The 20,575-nt window shown below is 40.9% G+C and overlaps 1 protein-coding gene and 1 non-coding gene across 6 annotated transcripts in view; both read right to left on the bottom strand.

Moving 5' to 3' along the window:
• Dclk1 (doublecortin like kinase 1) overlaps nt 1-20,575 on the bottom strand; it is a 296,817-nt gene that overhangs the window by 227,359 nt on the left and 48,883 nt on the right. The gene's annotated exons all lie outside the window — the stretch shown is intronic.
• Nucleotides 7,825-7,931, bottom strand: LOC115030665. The gene has a single exon (XR_003836271.1). It is a non-coding gene; the product is annotated as a U6 spliceosomal RNA (small nuclear RNA).

Genomic DNA, 20,575 nt, shown 5'->3' with positions numbered 1-20,575 from the left:
GGTAGGGGATTGGGGGGTGGGTGGGTATGGGGGACTTTTGGGATAGCACTGAAAATGTAAACAAGGAAAATACCTAATAAAAAATAAATTAAAAAAAAAAAACCAGAAGATGCACAGGAAGCACCTAGGATTCTTCTGATTGAAGGGCCGTCGCTTTGTCTCTTCTCCGTCTGTTTCCTAGTCATAGACTCGGGGATACTTATTCCATCCTTTGGATCACAGTCCAAGATCACTGGACTTAGCGTGTTTCTCAATTTCTTCCAACATGGCCAAGGAGAGCTTCTTCAGGTGACACCTGTGTCCTTTGAAATATCTCATGTTGTGGGTTTGTTGATTTATTTCCTTCTAGATGCTTACTTTACAGCATGGCAATATTGTTTAGGGTCATCTGGTACATTTCTTGTCTCATGACGAGGACCAATCACTCTTCTAATGACACCTCCATTCCTGCTCCGCTTTCATTCATGAATGATATTTTAAAAATGGGATCTAGTTATCAGACACATTTGCTGCTGGTAACATGTCACTGCATCTATGCCTTTCAACTGATAGAGAAAATATATGTGTGTATTCTAACCCTTGCATTTGCTCACATCTATAAATATTTCTGTATGTGCCATCTGTGCCTACTCAGAACTATATATGAGTTCATACCCAGTGCCTCTCACTTGAATTTAAACCAGTTGGATTATGTTTACCTCTGTCATGTTTATCTGTGAAACTTCACCCCAGCATTGAGAAACCTGCTGCCTGCATTTACTAACTATTCAGGTCCCTTAGACACGTGCAATAGTATCCAGATATCCCATCTGCATCCCAATGGCAGATAATTTATCATCTGTAGGTCACGGTTATATACAGCTCCCTTTGTCTTCATTTTACTGACTTTAGTAGCTTTAAATCCCTTCACCGGTTCAAAACGTTTGTGTCATAATTTGTTATTCAGTGAGATCACTTATACAGTGAGATTGTACCTTAAGATGAAACAGAAGCCAGCATATTACTCTATCTCATTTCATCGCAGGTGCCAGAATATTTAAAATGCAATTACATTTTGCCCCAGATTCTGAAGTACTTTCAGCTCCAAGCTTAATTAATTTCTATAATCAAAGAGTTTGTTCACAGTGTGCATTCACATATATGCATATGTGAACCATGCCTACCCATTACCATTCATGTAATCAAATCTTACATAAATGTAATGTTGTAATATTTCACATTGTAATTTCTGAGAAGATACACTACTTTTTAGTGAACAGGCATCAGAAAGAATAGAAGAATATATGTTAGCCTACCAGTGGTGACTCTGCCTCTAAGGATTTGAATTATTTCTCCTCTTATCTTTCCCACATTTTAACATAAAATCAAGGGAAATACTGCCTGGGGTACTCCATTTTCTATTATTGTTGGATCAATTCTAACTGAGGTCTGGGCAGGTTAGTGCTGAGAACAGAGTGTGAAGCTAGGCTTTGCTTCTGTGGCTTAGATCTTTGACCTACAAAGAGACAGCAGCATCTAGGACAAGGGTCACTTGTTACCTCACCCAGTTTTATGTACTGATTGAAGATAAGTATCCCAGGACAATCACACACTATTTCAAGTATGTCTTTAGTTCTGTACCCAGGAGTCAGAGGCTGGTGAATCTCTGAGTTCAAGGCCAGAAAGGTCTACACAGTGGGTTCCCCTCTTAAATAAACTAAAAGTAGCACAGAGGATAGAATGGCTGTTCTCAGGGACTGGGGTAAGGAAAAGACTGGGTAGATATGCTAACAGGTATAAAACTTCAGTTAGAGAAGTCACACCAAGTACATCATAGTGATTGTAAGTAAGTGTGTATTATATACCTAAAAATGGCCTAGATAATAGGTCTTGCCATTAAAAGTGGGAAAATGGACTGGAGAGACGGCTTGAAGTTCAGAGTACCTACTGCTCTTGAGAGAACCTGAGGTTGATTCTGAGCACCTACCCACCTATGGCTCACAACTATCTGTAACTCTAGTTCCAGGGGATCTAACACCCTTTTCTGTCCTCTAAGAACATGGTTCCCAGATGGTGTAGAGATGGACATGTGTACAAACAAACCATTCACTCACCTCAAATAAAATAATCCTAAAAAGTTTTCTATGGGAATTAGTCAACTTGACTGAACTATCAATAGTGGCTCAAATATATCATAGCCTATACACATCAAAATAACATGGTGATTATTACAACATTATATAATTTTTATCATGCTAAAAGTGATCTGTGGGTGCCTGCTTGAAACCAATTGATGCTTAGAACTGTATGTGGGATAAAACTGGGGACAATAATCAGACTGAAAGCATTTCTAATAAGTTCTTAATATTGATTTAAACTTTAACCCAAGCAAGGGACAGCTATAAATTAACACTAATGCAGTTTTATTTTTATATTAATTAAGAAATCAATAACTAATAACTTAATGTTTTCTTCAACACGGTATCCTTTTGATACACAGGGTCAGTCTATTCATATTGTATTTGGCATGCTGATAATAAATAGATTTATGTTTTGGTGTTTTAATTTTGAAATCAGATTGATTGATAAAGATGGTATATTCTCACTCGTGTTTTCTTTACAGTGGTAAAATTCTGAGCCTGTCTGAGCCAGCTAGCAACTGTCTCTTAGCTCAGTTACAATTTCCAGGGAAATCCACTTATGTAAACCAAGGTTGTGTCTTCTATTTAGTGAACTGTAAGCACACGGCAGTAAAACATCCCTAAGTTGGGAAATGAGGGCTTTGCCACCAGCTTTCCCATAATGAGTAGTGTGCTCTAGGGAAAGCCAGTCTTTGTCTGAGACGCTCAAACTCCCTCAGAGCATTCAAGAAGCCAACTGTGTTCTCAAAACTTTATGAGCCCAGGTCTCAGAATATACGAGCACACTTCAGAGTCCTCGGGACTTGATTTCTCTGTCCCTTCCTCAGAACACAGAGCTGGCTCTGTGGAGCTCTATGGGCTTGCTTAAGAGAACGTGGAGGGGGCAGGCGTCTGGGAGCGGATTCATGTATAATTTCCTGTGTAGCTTGAAACCTATCTCCTCGTGTTTCTTCAGTCCTCGCTTTGAATTCAATCTCATCCCTTTCATCACTTTCCATCTTAGCCACGCCCATACGATTTTGCCAAGACAACAGCCAGCCTGAGAAAATGAAAGGCAACTCTTTGAGAGAGGAGGGCTTTGCTGTTTGGACTGCTGCTGATAAGCCACCCGGCCACTGGACGGCCTGTGCATTTTTTCAGATGCCGCCATCTCTCAATGTTCCAAGTAAGGGCAGCAGCTTAAGAAACACTTGCACGGTTCCCAGACTTTCCTGAAGGGAAATGGAGGAGTGGAACTGGGAGAGAGGGAAGGTGTGGGGAGGACTGGCCTCAGAGGGGGGAGGGGAAACCTCAGTTGGAATGTAATATATGAGAGAATTAAAAAAAGAAAGAAAGAGAAATAGAAATAAGGAAAGAAAAAAGAACGATAATAAAAATAAAAAAGAAACACATGTTCTATGAACTTGTCAATCTGTCCCCAAAGGCTAATGACCCCAAAGAGTAGATGTCTGTCTGGAAACACCACTCATACCACTTGCACTGTGAACATGCAGACATTTATATGGATCCAATAAAATATTATCTTCCAAGCCTTTGCCCATCTTATTTTTTTAAGGCTTCACATCTTCCAAACCAGCTTCCTCAGGTATCTTGGTGACTCCTTTATGATTGCTAATTTTAACAATTTAAATGAAAATGTATGCCCCCACCTTAATTATCTATCACACCTTTAAAAAAGATTTATTTATTTTATGTATGTGAGTATACTGTCACTGTCTTCAGACACACCAGAAGAAAGCATCAGATCTCATTACAGATGGTTGTGAACCACCATGTAGTTGCTGGGAATTGAACTCAGGACCTCTGGAAGAGCAGTCAATGCTCTTATCCATCGAGCCATCTCTCCAGCTCCCCAGCACACTTTTATAAATGCCCCTCCCTCAATGCAGCTGCTGGCAGGGCTTCTGTTATGTAGGAGTTGGGCATGGGGGTGTGGCTGCCCACGTTAGAAAAGCTGAAGAATAATGTTTTCCTCCTATGCTTTCCTATCAGATACTGCTCAAAGCCTGGATGTGCTTTCCCTGCCACTGAGCTTTCTCACTGGCTCCCCAGAGACCAGCCTCCTCCTTCCACCATGTACCTGCTTGCCAGACTCCATTGCTAGACCTGCAGGCTTCCTTAGACCCTAACTGAAAAGGCGTGGCTTTCTGTCTCCTCCATCCACCACCTTCAAGCATCTGCCAATATTTACAGCTCGTCTACCCTATTGTTTTCCTCTCAGATTTTAATAAAAATTCTTTCATTAACAAGAGTAAAAACTAAAAGACTGAAACCCTACTTGCTCCAATAATATATTGTACCCAATATGAGGTCTCTAAATTCCCCAGTAACAATGATGATAAATTAAAATATTCTAACAGACTATGCTTGAAGTCATTCAATAAAAAGCACACCTATTAGCTCATAAGTAACCAAAGACTAGCTTTGGGGTGAAAAGAAGCCCACTTTATATCAACTGTTGAGTTTCATTTTTAAGGAGACTCCTAATAAATCCATTGATTTAACAAGTGATGGCAAATGCAGAAGCCAATTCAAGCAAGCAAGTGGTTACTGTAAGCTTAGTAACGGCTCTGTCTAAAGCACTGTTAAAATATATCTTATAACTGAGTTAACACATAGCGTCGTTAGGTAATTTGGACCGATACATATTTGGTTCTTTAGCATCTTTATTACTGCTTAAATAATTAGAACTAGCTAGCAAATGAGGAAAAACAATATTTCTTCATCAGCTTGAAATATCTCGAGACATAAAATGCTGAAGAAAATAAACGTGAATTGAATAACAGGTACATTATCTAGTGGGAATCTTACAACATGTGGTTTTCTAATCTGATGGTAACTCCCCTGAGTACTGGGCAGAAATTACGGTCAGCAGTGAAAGTCTGGGAATTGGCTTTAATCTTAACACTGCTTCTAAATCATCAGACACCATGCAAGGCTGGAAGGTGGCAAAGTCATTATTTGGTTGCATCCTTTATGAATCCCAATGCCAATTCCCACATCCTGCCACAGCATCTACCCACTGGGGCAGTCCTGAATTAGGAGGATGAGGCCCTAATGTGTCATTTCTGTGTTGAATGTGATTTCCATTATAGCTAAGGATTAAGTTAAGTCCTCCTTCTATTAGGCCTGAGACCTGAGTTTTCCCACAAATGATGGGATTTGCTCTGGCGCACACCATCTCAACCCCTGGCCCCCGTGATTACTGTGAGTCACTTCATTTCTCCACTCACTGTCTTCTAATGGCCAGGAATTACGTCAGGCACTGAGCAGTCACAGAGCCTGAAGGATTCCTTGACCTCTCCCATAGTCCACTGGAACAGGTCAGAGCCAGCTAGAGTGAGGAGAGCCAGAAAGTTCTATAAAAGAACATGAAAAGTTAAAGTTGGCTTTGGAAGCTCTGTGACTTCCCCCACCAAGTCATCCGGAATGATTAAGGCTTAATCAACAACAATGGGTGATGCTAAAAGCAAAATCACAAACGGGAGATACACAGCTTGTTTCCTTCCACACATTTTATTATAAAATAAATAAGGTACTTAAGAATTTTTAAAGTAGAAGAGTTCGGAGCACATCGAAAGCACCCTAACATCCTCTCTTCAAACACCAATCCTCCGACTCATGTCTGCCTAATCATTAAAGATTCCATCTTTGCCATCTCGTCATAAACTTATTTAGAGAATCTTCAGTACTTTCCTATAGAATGAAAAGCATCAGGAATTCCTCAATTACCAAACCTCCCCAGCCATCCCATAATAATAACCTTCCTGCTTAACCACATTCACACCTTTAAATAGTAAAGAACCATTTGCCCTTATGACAAGGGAAAACCTTTTTTTTCCCCTTTAAGAACACAACTCTATGTTTGTTTTCGCTGCGTTTGTCATTCAGCTTCTCTTCCCAAATTGCCTGTGTGATCTCCTTTGTGGAGAGGCACTACACTTTTGAAACCCTCTTTTCATTTCTGTTTCCTCATTCATTAAACTTCATCCAACACATGATGGTTCACCCTCTGAAGTTTCCTGATTTCATCAGAATAAGAACTGGCTTTATGGTAGTGGAAAACCAAAGCAAAGCTGGGGATAGACAACAAAGGGCTGCTTAGCACAGTCCCTCGTGTCTTAGACCAGCTTCAGAATTTCAATGCTTTCCTTATAGAGATAGCCATCGAAGTGAGCTGCTTGCTGTTAGGGATAATTATTTTAAAACCTTGAAAATTAATGAATCTGGATAGAGAGACACTCAGCAGTTAAGAGCACCAGCTACTCTTGCAGAGGACCTGGGTGGACTCCCAGCACCCACAGGGCAGTTACAGAAGGTAGCATGCAGGAGATCTGATGCTGTCTTCTGGCTTTCTCAGGCATCAGATACACACAGTGCACTTAGACACATGCAGACCAGACACTCATATGTCATACACACACACACACACACACACACACACACACACACACAAAATCCTAATAAGAAACAACCAAATAGACCCTGATATGGCTGTCTCGTATGAGACAATGCCGGGGCCTAGCAAACACAGAAGTGGATGCTCACAGTCAGCTATATGGAACACAGGGCCCCCAATGGAGGAGCTAGAGAAAGTACCCAAGGAGCTAAAGGGATCTGCAACCCTATAGGTGGAACAACAATATGAACTAACCAGTACCCCAGAGCTCTTGACTCTAGCTGCATATGTATCAAAAGATGGCCTAGTTGGCCATCATTGGGAAGAGAGGCCCCTTGGTCTTGCAAACTTTATATTCCCCAGTACAGGGGAATGCCAGGGCCAAGAAGTGGGAGTGGGTGGGTAGGGGAGCAGGGCAGGGGAAGGGTATAGGGAACTTTCGGGATAGCATTTGAAATATAAAAAAAATAAAATAAAATCTAATAAAAAAGAAAAAAAAAGAAACAACCAAATAAACAAAAAACATTGCATTTGTTCAGAAAGAGACCCAAAGCTATATCATAGGGGAAAAAAACAATGCCTGAATGTTTAATTGTCCCTTAGAATAAAACATTGCTATTCTCTGGATGTGGGGGAACTCTCCCCACGCATTTTGCACTGGAGTCTGCATTTCACCAGCTCCTGCCTGGTGCTCACACACTTTCTCTGGGGATCTGGAGCTTGATGCCATTCAGGCACTCGTTGCATTCATAAAATCTAGTTGATTTTCCTTTCCCTCAGCTAAAGTATGTCTCCCTCATTTTATAACAATTGATATCAGCTGCTTCCTCCAAAGTTGGTTAGAGAATGCATTCCAGTTGCCCAAAATGCATAGCTAAGTAAATATCAAAAGGAATCCATAGTTCAGGGTGTCTGGTCTATTCATTTACAGTGAAATGCAATACAATTTTAACAAGGGCCACTGTAGCACGGGAACGGTGGGAGGCACCAAGCAGCTGCAGGAATAGCAGACAGGCTCAGATCTCAGGAAGCTTGCAGTCTACTGAGGGGAGACAGCCACAGCTAGAATGAAAGCTGGACAGAACTGTCACCACAGTGAACAGCGGGATACAATGAAGTTTCAGCAGATGGCAAAATCACTTTCCACTTTCCAGACCTGAAACTAGCCGTGGAAAAAGCAAAATACAGATTAATACACAGAGTGAACTCAAGAGATGTGTGCCAGGTGATATTTGGAAGCCTGAGTAGCAGGCTATTAACAACCAGGTTTTTTTGTTTGTTTGTTTGTTTTTGTTTTTTGTTTTCCTTAATATGGAACGCTTCATGAATTTGCATGTCATCCTTGGGCAGGGGCCATGCTAATCTTCTTTGTATCATTCCAATTTTAGTATATGTGCTGCCGAAGCGAACACCAGTTTTTATTTTTGAAAGTCTTAATTGGAAGGACAAATGAGAGGTAGCTAGAAGATGTCAGACAGACAGACAGGACAGGACAGGATAAGACAGACAGACAGCTCTCTTAAATGATTGGTAAATAGAAGATAGATAGATAGATAGATAGATAGATAGATAGATAGATAGATAGAATTATCTATCATATATATGTATATATATATATAAAATAGACAATATATATACATACATACTTAACACAGGGCAATTTTGGGAAAAGGAAAGTGCTACTGGAAGAGGTTAGGGTCCTATTTTAGGAATAGAAAGGTCTCTCTGACAAGGAAAGTCTGCCCTTAAGAAAGTGAAAAGCAAGATATACAGATATTTGTGGGGAGAGGTGGCACTTGAAGCTAAACTTGAGTTTCACTTGGGAGATCTTAGAGTAAGAGGCAGATAGGTAAACTTAAAAGGAACAAGCTATGAAATAAAAAGTTAGCCAGGCAATGCTAAAGCTTTTGTAGTAGAGGATGCAATTAATCACAGATTATAATAATAGAAAAGTTGAGCCGAATGGCATTTGACACTTCTGTATGACTATGGACAGTTCTTATCCTCTCTTTCTTTTAAGCATATATGTGAAGCAAACAGCTTTAGAATACAAGGGTAATGCTTTTTTTTTTGAATGCAGAGAGCGTTTGTTTCCTCTTAGGATAATAAATACACTCTTTGAAGGGTCAAGGTAGTGGACCCTTTTTAAGATTGAGGTAGAATTTTTCAGTGATAACATCACCCCCTTGGAAGCTCAGGTTCCCATGGGCTTCTTCTCATCTCCCCCATAGTCCTGGTGAGAAGAAATGGTGTAATCCTAAATGCTGCTTCCTGAGCTGTGCATAAGAACATTCTTTGTGTGACCCAGGAGACCCATGTCCTTGGCCTGAATCTATGGAGCTATTCTAATGTAAGTCGTTATCTGGTAAAGTGAGACAAAAATCAGACAATCTTCTTCCTGTGGGCAATAGAACACTATGCTAAAAAGGGTGCACGTGGGACATGGCTACAGTGGGAAACAAGTGATAGATTTTAAGCAGAATATTTTTTCATAATATTAAAGGATTACAGAGACTTGGGATGTGAAAATGGTGGTAGAGAGGACAGCTCACACTTTGTGGATAGGCATTTGACACATGATCTTATAGATTGCATTTATTTATTCAGACAACATATAGAAAGTATACCCCTCATGTGCCCAAGAGTTCTTCAAGAATCTGGGATACAAATCTCCTTTCTGAATATTGGAGTGCAAGATGAAGATCCAATCTCATGGTGGTTTGAATAAGGATGGACCCCACAGGCTCCAATATTTGAATGCTTAGTCACCACGGAGTGGAACTCTTTGAAAAGATTAGAAGGATAAAGAGGTAATGGCCTTGTTGAAGGAAGTGTGTCACTGGAGGTGGGCTTTGAGGTTTCAAAAGCCCATGCAAGGCCAAGTCTCTGTCTCTCTTCCTGTATCCTCCTCTGTTCCTATCCCTCTGTCCCTGTTTGTCTGTCTGACTGTCTGTCTCTGTCTGTCTGTCTTTGTCTCTGTCCCTTTCCCTCTCTCTCCTTCCCTCCTTACTTCCCCCTCTCCCTCCTCTTCCTATGGATCAGGGTGTAAAGCTACTGCTACAGCACCATGTATGCCTGTGTGCCACCATGATCCCTGCCATGATGATAATGGACTAAGGGACTAATCTCTGACATTGTAAGTAAGGCCACAGTTAATTGCTTTCTTTTATAAGAGTTGCCTTGGCCAAGGTATCTCTTCACAGCAACAGAACAGTGACTACAATACACTTCCATGGGAATCTCCAACATTCATCAATGGAATATTGGCAAATTGGATGTTAAATGATCATAAATGCTTAAAGCATGTTAAAGGGACAGAGTAGCATGGATACTCTGAGACAGAGTGGGCAAGTGAGACTTCTCAAAGAGGTCCATGCTGAAAAACAGCAGAGGGGAGGAACCATTATGTGTGCAGGAGATGAGGCAGTAGAAGCATAGAAAACATTTGTCTAATAGAGTGCTTGTTCACATCTATAAGTAGCAGGCATGGGGACATGAGTCAGAAATTGACAGATACAGCAGTGAGATTTTGACAGCCACATATGCATACACTATGCATTCCTTATCCACATGGCAATAAAGAAGAAAGCCACAGTGTTTCAGAAGAACAAAGAGAGGGGCACAGATGAATGAGTCAAATTCTCAAAACTGGCCACTGTAGTAGAAAGGCAAAAAAGTGTGTGAGGCTGGAGGGCTGGGGGCAGTGTGATCAAGTCTGTGATGGCCAGGGGCAGTACGCTCAAGAGGAGGGGCCCAGCTGGAGTGGGTAGTGTGCAAATGGAAAAATACTGCCTTGGTTTCTGACCTAGCAAGCCTGATGGCTTTGAGATACTTTGAAAGTTTTCCTTGGCTTTGAGAACAGCATCTGCGTTGACTCTGCGCTCTCCTGCAGCTCTCACCCGACTTCACCTCTGGTGGCATCCCAGGCTCTGATCTCAGTGACAAACCAATTGGAGAAATGAACCATCCCACATGAGTTGTCCCTGATCATCCAGCTCCTGTCTTTTCATACACTAAGGTGTGAATTTAATGTGTAGGTTTAAAAAAAAAACAGACTTTAGGGCAAACTTTGTTTTGGGGAACTTGGGGATATCAGAGGTTCGAAAGTTCCAGTGCTTTCCCAACACTGACTTTATAGGACTTCCTGGATAGTGATGGTGTCATGGTGTGTGGCTTTGTCTCTTCTACTTACATTTGCTGGAATAATTCAGTTGCCACACTTCCATAAACACAGATTCCATTAATCCATCATATTAACTGCCTGTCTATTAAAACATCTATTTTCTTCAGAATTTCCAAGATACCTCTGGGTTGAAATTGGTCAGAGCATTTTATTTCTAGTTTAAAATAGTTCTTATTTATTGCATAAAAATTTAAAGCACAAAACATTAAAACATAAGGCACAAATTAACTGTTAGACATCAAAGCTTATTAAGTATATGCTCGTAGATGTACATATGTCACATATATGTATTAATATATGCAAACATGTATATATGTTTAAACAGAAACATATCTTTCAAATCCTCAAAGATAAATTACATTGTTTTGGAGTCACTGCTAGGAGTTATAAGAACTCTCAGACCCAGACATACATGTGAAATGTGATCAAATCAGAAAGCTGGTATAGTTGCAATTTTTTGTATACTGTTATTATTATTATTACTTTGTCTTTGTAAATTACAGTTAATCAACAAAGCAAGTAATCAATCAATCAATCAATCAATCAGGAAGTTCTCCATACCAATCTCCCTCCTATTGTTAACATCAGCCAGTATTATGGGCAACAATATCCTTACTTACCCCCAGCCCTTCAGGACAACAACCTTACTCTTCCCTAAGGAGGACCTGGACAACAGGAGTGTGTGGTGGGCTCTAACAGAGTTAATATAATCCCAGACACCAAAAATGGAGGGTCAATACACGAACCCCAACCAGTCAGAATAACAGAAATGCTTTCCGTTACATTATCCTAACCAATGTATTCTTTTCCAAAGTGTAGCCTGACAAAATGTCCACATTAGTATGTGATATTTTCTATAGTAAAGAGGGTAATTTAAAAAATTATTTCTATAAATGAGATCTCAATACTCAATCTAAATGCAAACATGTTTTGTGATCAAATCCCATCTTATTAGTGTAATAAATGCCTACTAATCAATAGCTCGTTCGACCATTCATGATCTGCACTCTATCAGGTTACTTGATTATAGCTAACCAGGATGACTGTCTTCCCTTCTTACACACCATTTCTCATTTTCCATGGGATAATGGCTGGAATGATACTTGATACTGTTCCTGTTGTTTATGCCTTATGATTAGAAAATCAATCATTCAATCCTCCTTGGGCAAATAATTCATATGAAACCTAGACATGACATACATTATTATATTTATCTGACCAATGTGTAATCATTATCCTTGATTGGCATATCAGTATAGTATGTGTGTGTAATGTGGTACATGTGTGTATAGTATGTGTACACATACGTGTACACTGTATGTAGTGTGTGTGTGTGCAGTAGCATAGATTTTTAAAAACTTCCATATTAAATTTTCTACTAAAATATAATATCTCCATCAGTAAAATAACCAACAAATAGCTATTAATGTGATGCTTAAATTATCCCTGGTTAGAAAATAGATTGCAGGGGCAGGAGAGAGGGCTAGGTGACTAAAACATTTGTTAGTCTTGTAGAGGATCTAGGTTCATTTCCAGGACCCACAGGGTGTCTCACAACTGTACATAGCTCTAGTTTCAGAGGATCTGATGCCTTCTTCTGATCTCTGCAGGCACCAGGCATGCATGTGGTGCATGCATGCACATATGCACACACACAGAGAGAGAGAGAGAGAGAGAGAGAGAGAGAGAGAGAGAGAGAGAGAGAGAGAGAAGAGAGAACACTCATTCACATTCTATAAAATAAATAAATTTAATTAAATCATACCAATAATTTTAAGAAAAAATGGTAATCTAAACTAGTGTAGATAAAATGCCTATCAAAGTACTATGTGGGTGTGGCCACAGCAAGGACACAGAGAAGAAATTCATGGAGTATTTGTCCTATGATCCCAATCCCAGCACTGAACAGCTGCAAGATCTGCAGCAGTGGCCCACAGTCAACACCTGCGAGCAGTCATTGCCTGCAGTGATGGATAAAACAACTCTCTAGGAACGCCTTGTATCTACCCAAGTTTACACAGGAAGAAGCACACAGCACTGACTGTAGTTTTATCTCAGATTATGGAGAGCCCACAGTCTTATAAGAAGAGAATGAGAAAGTGCAGGCAGTGGCGAAGGTGCAATGACAATGATATGGTGTTTGGGGAGGAGTTGGATGGATGATGTCAGATGAAACTCATAATAAGTCAGAAATTAACAAAGAGGAACTATGACTTCAGAACAACAGCTTGGCCCCATCCTGTTGACTTTAAAGGGAGATCTGGGATTTCTTCCCACTCTGAGGCCAGTCCTATGTTCTCTTCTGGAAATCAGCACCAGTGCATTCAAAAAAGGCACCAGCCTGCTAACATGCCTTTTTGTTGTAATACAGAAAGGTAAGAAGTCTCTTGGGGGACATATAAAACCTTTTCTCTGAGACGGGAAGACTTGATATGTGCTTGTTCACAGAGCATAGATGGCTTCACTCCTGATGGCTGAGAGAATACTAAAACAGCTGACAAACACTTTCCAATTGTCTACAGTTTTCCATTTAGGCTCTTCTGTTTTACCTACTGCCCAATGAGTGATTCTCCAACAATCCCAAAAGTATATGCCAGCTCATGCAACAATCAAGACAATCCTCAGGTGAAAGGAAGGTTGAAGACAGAGTTTTCAGTCTAAAGACTATTGGACAGCAGCAAGTGAGGTGTGTGAATGTAGCTTGGCTCAGTTTCCTGACAGAGAGCCCAACGAATCAACACTCTGAAACAGCCAAACACTTAATGTTCTATGTACTCAGAAGTTACTGGCAGCTGAAGATTTCCTGGCACTAAGTCACAGCACAATAAATTTCAATATCCACCATCAACGTGTCATCTTTCATAGCATAAGTACTACTTGGGTCACCACAACCCCCTCAAAGCTCAAAAGCCTATTCTTCAGACTGTTAATCAGACTTCTGGGGATGCTGTCAACATGTGGAACATTTCTGCCAGGTATAATTCTGTTGAACCTTCCTTGAGATTCATCTGAACTCTTCAGTTGAGCTCCTGTCATTTTTAAATGTCACTCTTAAATGTGATCATCTGAATTTACTTACACAGTGGATTTGAGGTTTTGGAAACATTATGCACAACTCTGACAAGCCCAGGATTGCAGATTTATATAAATGTCACCAAGGAAGAGCCCCATAGACAGATTCAGGCGACTGAATAGTTCCCTTCTCCCCTGTCCTTCCTACAGTTAAAGAGATGTTGCTTGGGATCCCCTGGAATGTGGAGTGAGGGGGTAACCAATTGTTACCAATCTATGACCAAACCTAAAATCCAAGAAATCGCTGCTCATTTCTTTAACAGCTCAGTCCCCACTCAACAGAACAAATCAATCAAGTTTCTCATCCTAACATAAGCCAAGTGGGGCGCACTATAAGTGGGCGCACTATAAAGAAGAAAGAAGCACAAGGAAGTCCTGTGTGCTAGAGAGAAATAAGCCTGGGGTCTGGGCACCACAGCTTCTTTTGAGTCTTGGTTTCCATTCAATAGTCCCCGTCAAATTTAAACCTGTTGAGTGCTTCTTAAAATGGAGGTTATAGTACTCTGGTGCAGAAAGTTTTCTATTGACTTTTCAACTTTTGACAATTTCATACTTGTATACAGTGAACTTTGATATATCCACTTCATGATCTTCCTCCCCCTATCTCTCCTGATGACCTCTTTCTCTGAGTTAGTCTCTCCCCATTCTCTACCCTCTCCTTGTGCATGTCGTACACCAGTGATCACAGATGTCCTGTGTTTATGACTGCAGCAGCTATGTTGCATCTAGAAAGCAGTATTTCTCTGCACTCCTCCCTGTCATCTAACTTTCCCAGCCTAACCATAATCTTTTCTGCAGTGTTCCCTGAGCTGCAAAAGGGAGAGGGGAAGATGCCCAGTGATGGGGAAGCACTCAAGTCATTCACTGTCAGTTCTTTGATTGGCTGAGTCTGCATCAATCACTGCCCACTGTCAAAAAGAGGCTTCTCTGACCAACGTGAGTGGTGCACTAGCCTAAGAAGCAGCGGGTGCTCTGCTCTACCTAAATCTTTGTGAGTTAAATATAACTATATACAGTGCCTGCCTCACATAGAAATATGCCCACATAATAGGTATGAGAACACTGTTGGTAGTGATTAACAATAAAAGCAGTTGCTTGTGATGTAAATTTAAAAACAAAGAGAACTGACCACAAACAAAGAGGTTGTAGAAACTTTTTCCAGACTAGACTTCATCTACCTTAAGTGAAAGTCTAATATGGAAGCTAAAATTTCAGTTTGATATTCCTACCTGAAAATATGTTTAGCCACTGAGGGTCTCCTAATGTCAAGATGTCAACAATCCTACCCTAACTGTTCCCTACAAACTACATGAGTCATTTCTTCAGGAGGTCACTGATCGTGTAAGGCCTTGCTGCCCTTGTGCTCAATGACTGCTTCTGATGTCCTCTGGCTGTGTGTTTGTAAGAAGAGAACAGGGCCGTGTCTATTTCACTGGATTTTCCTGGAGCTAGTACAGTACCCCGTGTCTGCTAAAATGAAACGGTTTTGATACTGATCATGATTTTCAACATCTGAGCTATGATAATAATTATTAACTCTCAATAACTTTTGAATAGCTCCTCTAGCATCAGACGCATATTACAAGGTGCCATTACAAGGAGCTGAATTTTAGAGATCTTGGAACATTCTGGATGGCCGCTTCTCAAGATGTACTTCTAGTGCTTCCCAGAGTCCCAGGGATACTACAAGGAATAGAAAGGGAAGGAGCTGTAGACCTAGAGGGATTTGACACTGTTTTCCTTCTCAATGATTTCACGTCTCACAAGGACATTAAGGTGTTACATCATAGCATCAGCTAGATTTATAATTTTCAAAATACAAAGAAAAAGCTTTGCACATAATTCTTCTCGATAACAGGGAGAGCCTGATTTGGGGGGGGGGTGCATGTCAGTGATTTTGGAGGACTGAGGACGAGGACAGGAGTAGTCGCTATTCACAGTGACTTATTCTGCCAGAATGCCCCTTCTAATGAGAGGAGGGCCCAGAGTAGCAGAGCTTATTTCTTTGTCCCTTAGGATGATTGGCATCTCTTTTGAGTAAAAGACACAAGGAGCTACATACAACCAACATCTTGTTGAGTGATAATGTCATTTCTTTGAGAGTGACTACTTAGGAATTTATCCTCATGTGGCTTTAAATAGCCTACTCATGAGTGTGCATAAAGTCCTTTGCACACAGCTGAGCATCTAAAATGAAGGCAATAGTAGTTTTGCAAGGATAAACTACTTATGAGAAGTTATAAAGAATTTCCAGAAAGTGTTTCATCAACCCATTGAAACTATCATTTCATTTTAAAACAAATTCTTCAGGGTGGGTTTGGGCATTTGGCACATATAATTAGTCTGTAATCATCAGTTAAAACAGGGAGTAATAAAAGTCTGATAAACCCAGCTGTGTCCAGTTGAACGAGAAATGCCCCACAAAGGCACATGCTTTGAACATTTGGCCCTCAGTCGGTAGCACCACTCAGCTCAGGGAGGTTTAGCCCATGGAGCCTCACTTCAGGAAGTACATCATGGGGATGGCCTTGGAGTGTTTAAAGTGTCACCCCACTTCCAATTACCTCTGCTTTGTGCCTGCAGTGAGATGAGTCCTCAGTCTCCCCCTCCCGCCCCCAAGCGTAACCTCTGCTCACTGCCCTGCTTCGCGTGTGCACCATGAACTCATTCTTCTGAAACAAGAAGCTCAAATAAACTCTTTTATGAGTTGTCCTGGTCATAGTGTTAATAAATAGTCGCTAATAAGCTAAGTAGGAAGACAAGACCTTGGCAAGAATTTTTAGTATTTGATGAATCTATTCATTTAGCATGTGCTTGCTCTGAGTGAAGGCATTCACTGGATCTAACCAATAGGAAAAAAGTGATTCATCTATTACTTTGAAAACAAAGACTAGGCATCACTGAACACAGTACCACAGAGCCAATTGCCAGAAGGAAGTAGATACAGTGAATGAACTAGTAACCATAAATGTCCTGTCACTCAACACTGACATCTCTCAGCTCCAGAGGTGTCAGAGCGCTACATGGATTAGGTCTCATAACCAGGGTGGAGAAACAGCCAAGTATAGCATCCCGGATGAAACTGAAACATCACATGTTTGAGGGCATTGTGGGTTACATAGCCAAGCTCAAGGCTGACTGAGCTAGACAGTGAGGACGTATGTCCAAACCAAGGGCTGCAGATGTGGCTGCGTGCCTACCATGCACAAGGTGATGTGCATAATCCTGAGCACTGAGCCAACCATCACCACCACCATCATCATCATCATCATTATCAGCATCAGCATCATCAACAGCAATCTAATGGGAAACAAAGAAGAACCGCTGGCTGCTGATGCAGTGACTCACAAAACAGTGTTACTTCCTGTGTAGGGGAAGAGGAAGTTAGAAAAGGAAGAAATATTTGGGAAAAAGACTCAGCTTCTAAAAGCCATCTCTAAAACTCATGACAATTTGACACTGTCAAGACTCATTTAAAAATATGACACGTTTAAAAATGCTCCCGAAATCTAAACAGCCCACTCACTGAAGTTATACTGGAAAATGAAAAAAAAAATAGTAGTTTCACTGTATTATAAATAAAGAATAGATGACACCAAATATGCACACCCACCTGGTGAGTCACTGGGAAAACTGTCCCTGGGTTGTGAAACACCTACATGGCATCACTTCCCCAAACGGGTCTCATCACAATTAGAAATTAGGTACACTGTGCCGGACATTGAGGCCAGCAGCAGCACACTCCTCGACTTAATTCTGATATGCCCAGAGCTTTTATAAGAATTCATCATGCTAAGTAAACAAACTACATGCGTCTTCCATCATCACAGAGTCGGAAGGCATCTGCTGACAGCAGGCTGATGAAAACATGATGCTGCACAAGGATGATGGGAGGATGGTAGCTTTTGTACCAAGCTGCAGCTGCCCTTCCTGCGGACAGTCCTAGAGCAAACCAGGCTGCTGGAGCTGTTTTCCCCAGTAGGGTTCCAGAGCTCCATCCCTCTGTCCTAAAGATGATAGGCATGGAAAATTCTCTGCTACCCCTCCTGAAAGCACCAACGTCAATGACAGGCTTTCCAGAGAAGAAAAGATTGCTTTGTGCTATAGACTGAGAATTCTCTTTGGTATTATGGGCTGTATTCTACATGGAAAGGAAAAGTTACCAGTTTGTAAAGTAGGGAAAGGAAAAAAAAATAAAGCAGGAAACATACCTACATAAAAGTGTGTGTCTTTGCATGGCAGGTTTGAGGTGTATGCCTATAATCTTAGCACTCTGGATACAGAATCAAAGGTTGAAGGCAAATTTGGGCTGCAGAGTGAGTTCCTGGCTAGCCAGGGCTAAGTAGCAAGGTCCTGTTTTGAATAAAACAAAGAAAAATGAAACAAAATGTGTGTTCTTAAAATGAGGGAAGGATAAGTATCGAGAAAAAATATGTTGATAGAATAAAACAAATGAACAGTCTATAAAACACACACACACCGCTACCTTGGGAGGAAAAAAAATCAGAATTCTATACTCTGATTCTTTAAAAAAATATATGGCTATAAAATAGCCAAATATGCTAAGCCTGTAAGAGCATTCTGTTCTTACTTTCCCGGCAGTAAATGATCTGGCTGACTGCACCCAGGGAAACCGTGATAAATTTCTCTGTCTAGTTGAAATACCCCTGTGCTGTGCATAGCTTAGCCGGCCACAGTGACTTGGTGCCAAGTTCTAAACAAGAGGTCATATAAATCAATCCTAAACTCTTTACACAAAGCCACAATGGAGACAGTTTGAGTATTGGGTCTCTAAATAAGTTTAACTCGGCTTTGGGGAACTAGGAGAACACAAAAATGTAGCTTCTACAGTTCCCAAATTAAACTCTTCGTTGTTGTTGTTGCTGTTTTTTTTTTAATCTGATTTTAAGATTTATTTTTTATGTGTATAAAGACTTACAAGTATGTATGTGCACCACATGTGTGCCTGGCATGTGGAACTCAGACTAGGTCTCAGGTCCCTTAGAACTGACAGTTGTCAGACATATCATAAGCCTGTGGGTGCTTCAAAGGTCCTCTGGAAGAGCAGCTAGTGCCCCTCCGACCCAGCCTCTGAGCCGTCTCTCCAGCCCCCTCATATTTCAGTCTTACTCTGTTTTTCTCTGTCTGAATCTTGGTAGAACACACTTTTTATTAATGACTGTTTCAGCTGACCCTCATAGACAGCCCTTAATCAATTTCTCATGACCCAGAATCCAATAATTTAGAACAAGAATTCAATTTAAACGGGTCTTAAGTGGTCAGCTTCTGGAGTACACTAAGAAGATGCTGGGGATGTGTCCATAGTTCACTTTTATCAAAGTTTTAAAACTCTCTGGGAAGAGTATGAGCAGTAGAAGCTACAGAAGGTATGGTCTTTCAAAATACACTAAAATAATCTGAATGAGTTCTGAGTTCGAGGCCAGCCTGGTCTACAAAGTGAGTTCCAGGTCAGCCAGGGCTATACAGAGAAACCCTGTCTCAAAAAACCAAAAAAAAAAAAAAAAAAAAAAAATCCAAGACAAAGAGAAAAGGTAAAATTTTATTTGTGTTTCCAAATGCAGAAGAGGGATTAAAATGAGGGAGCTTTGTATTTAATGGTATGGTATCACTTTGGGAGTAGCCTAAGGCATCCTTGGTGCATACAGTGTTCCCATGACACTTCAGTAGCTGAGTCTTAACACTTCTGTGTGATACTGAGCCCCATTCTACCTTTCCTAAAAGAAACTGAAGTAAGAATTCTGCTCTGATAGATGCAAGACAGCTTTGTTTGGAAAGTCCAGCAAAGAGCGCTTGAAAAATCTTACCTGGAGCAGAATTAATTTGGAAGGAAAGCTTCAGGGGACATTGAATCTTTTAGAACACGACTTTCATCCATCAAATGTTAAGACAACATGGCCAGCATGAAACAGAAATGAAATCAGGAAACAAGGGGAAAAGCACACATCAGGAATCAGGGCTCTTTCTCCAGCTGAGACCAGCAGTTAACTTACTGCAGTGGATTCAAGCTCTGTGATTAGGCCATGTGAATTCAGGAATGCTAAGAAGGTGACACCATTACCAAGGAAATGACAGGGGATGGCGCCTGCATTTGTAGTCCCCTTGTTGGCAGTACCTCTCTTTCTCAGTTCCACCTCACCTCCCTTTATTCTATGGTCTTTCGCACAAGTTAAACTTGACTCCCATAAGAAGCCAGGTCCATCTACCTAACTCTGACACACCAACCTCTTCCCACCCTGATCCTTGCTTGCACCCACCAGGCTGAGCCATGGCATCAAGCTATTTTGTGGTGATTTGGATCATCAACTGTCTTTAGTTTGTGCCTTTTTTTGGCTCTCACAGAAGTGACATTGAGCTTATGTGTATTTCACAGTATATTTACATATAATCTAAAATGTTTAAGTTCCGTGACTTTAGTGTCATTCCTATTAAATGAGTGGAGAGCAACCATTCTGGTCAGCAGTAAAAAGGAATTGTAATTATCATAGGAACTTCAATGCAAGGCTGCCTTCACTGCCACTGGCTGCTTAGCAGAGGTGTCTTTGAACATCATCTTATATCTAGTGACAAAAGAAGTGTGGTGGCTCAAATAAGAATGGCCCCATAAACTCACATATTTGAATCCTTAATCACCTGGGAGCGGCACTATTTGACAGGGATTAGGAGGTGTGGCATTGTTGGAAGAAGTATGCCACAGCAGGGGAGGGCTGTAAGGTTTCAAAGGCCCTTACTCAGTCTCTCTCTCTCTCTCTCTCTCTCTCTCTCTCTCTCTCTCTCTCTCTC

Source organism: Mus caroli, chromosome 3 (assembly GCF_900094665.2).
Source record: "Mus caroli chromosome 3, CAROLI_EIJ_v1.1, whole genome shotgun sequence".
NCBI classification, from domain to species: Eukaryota; Metazoa; Chordata; class Mammalia; order Rodentia; family Muridae; genus Mus; species Mus caroli.
This window is presented reverse-complemented; position numbering and strand designations above follow the sequence as displayed.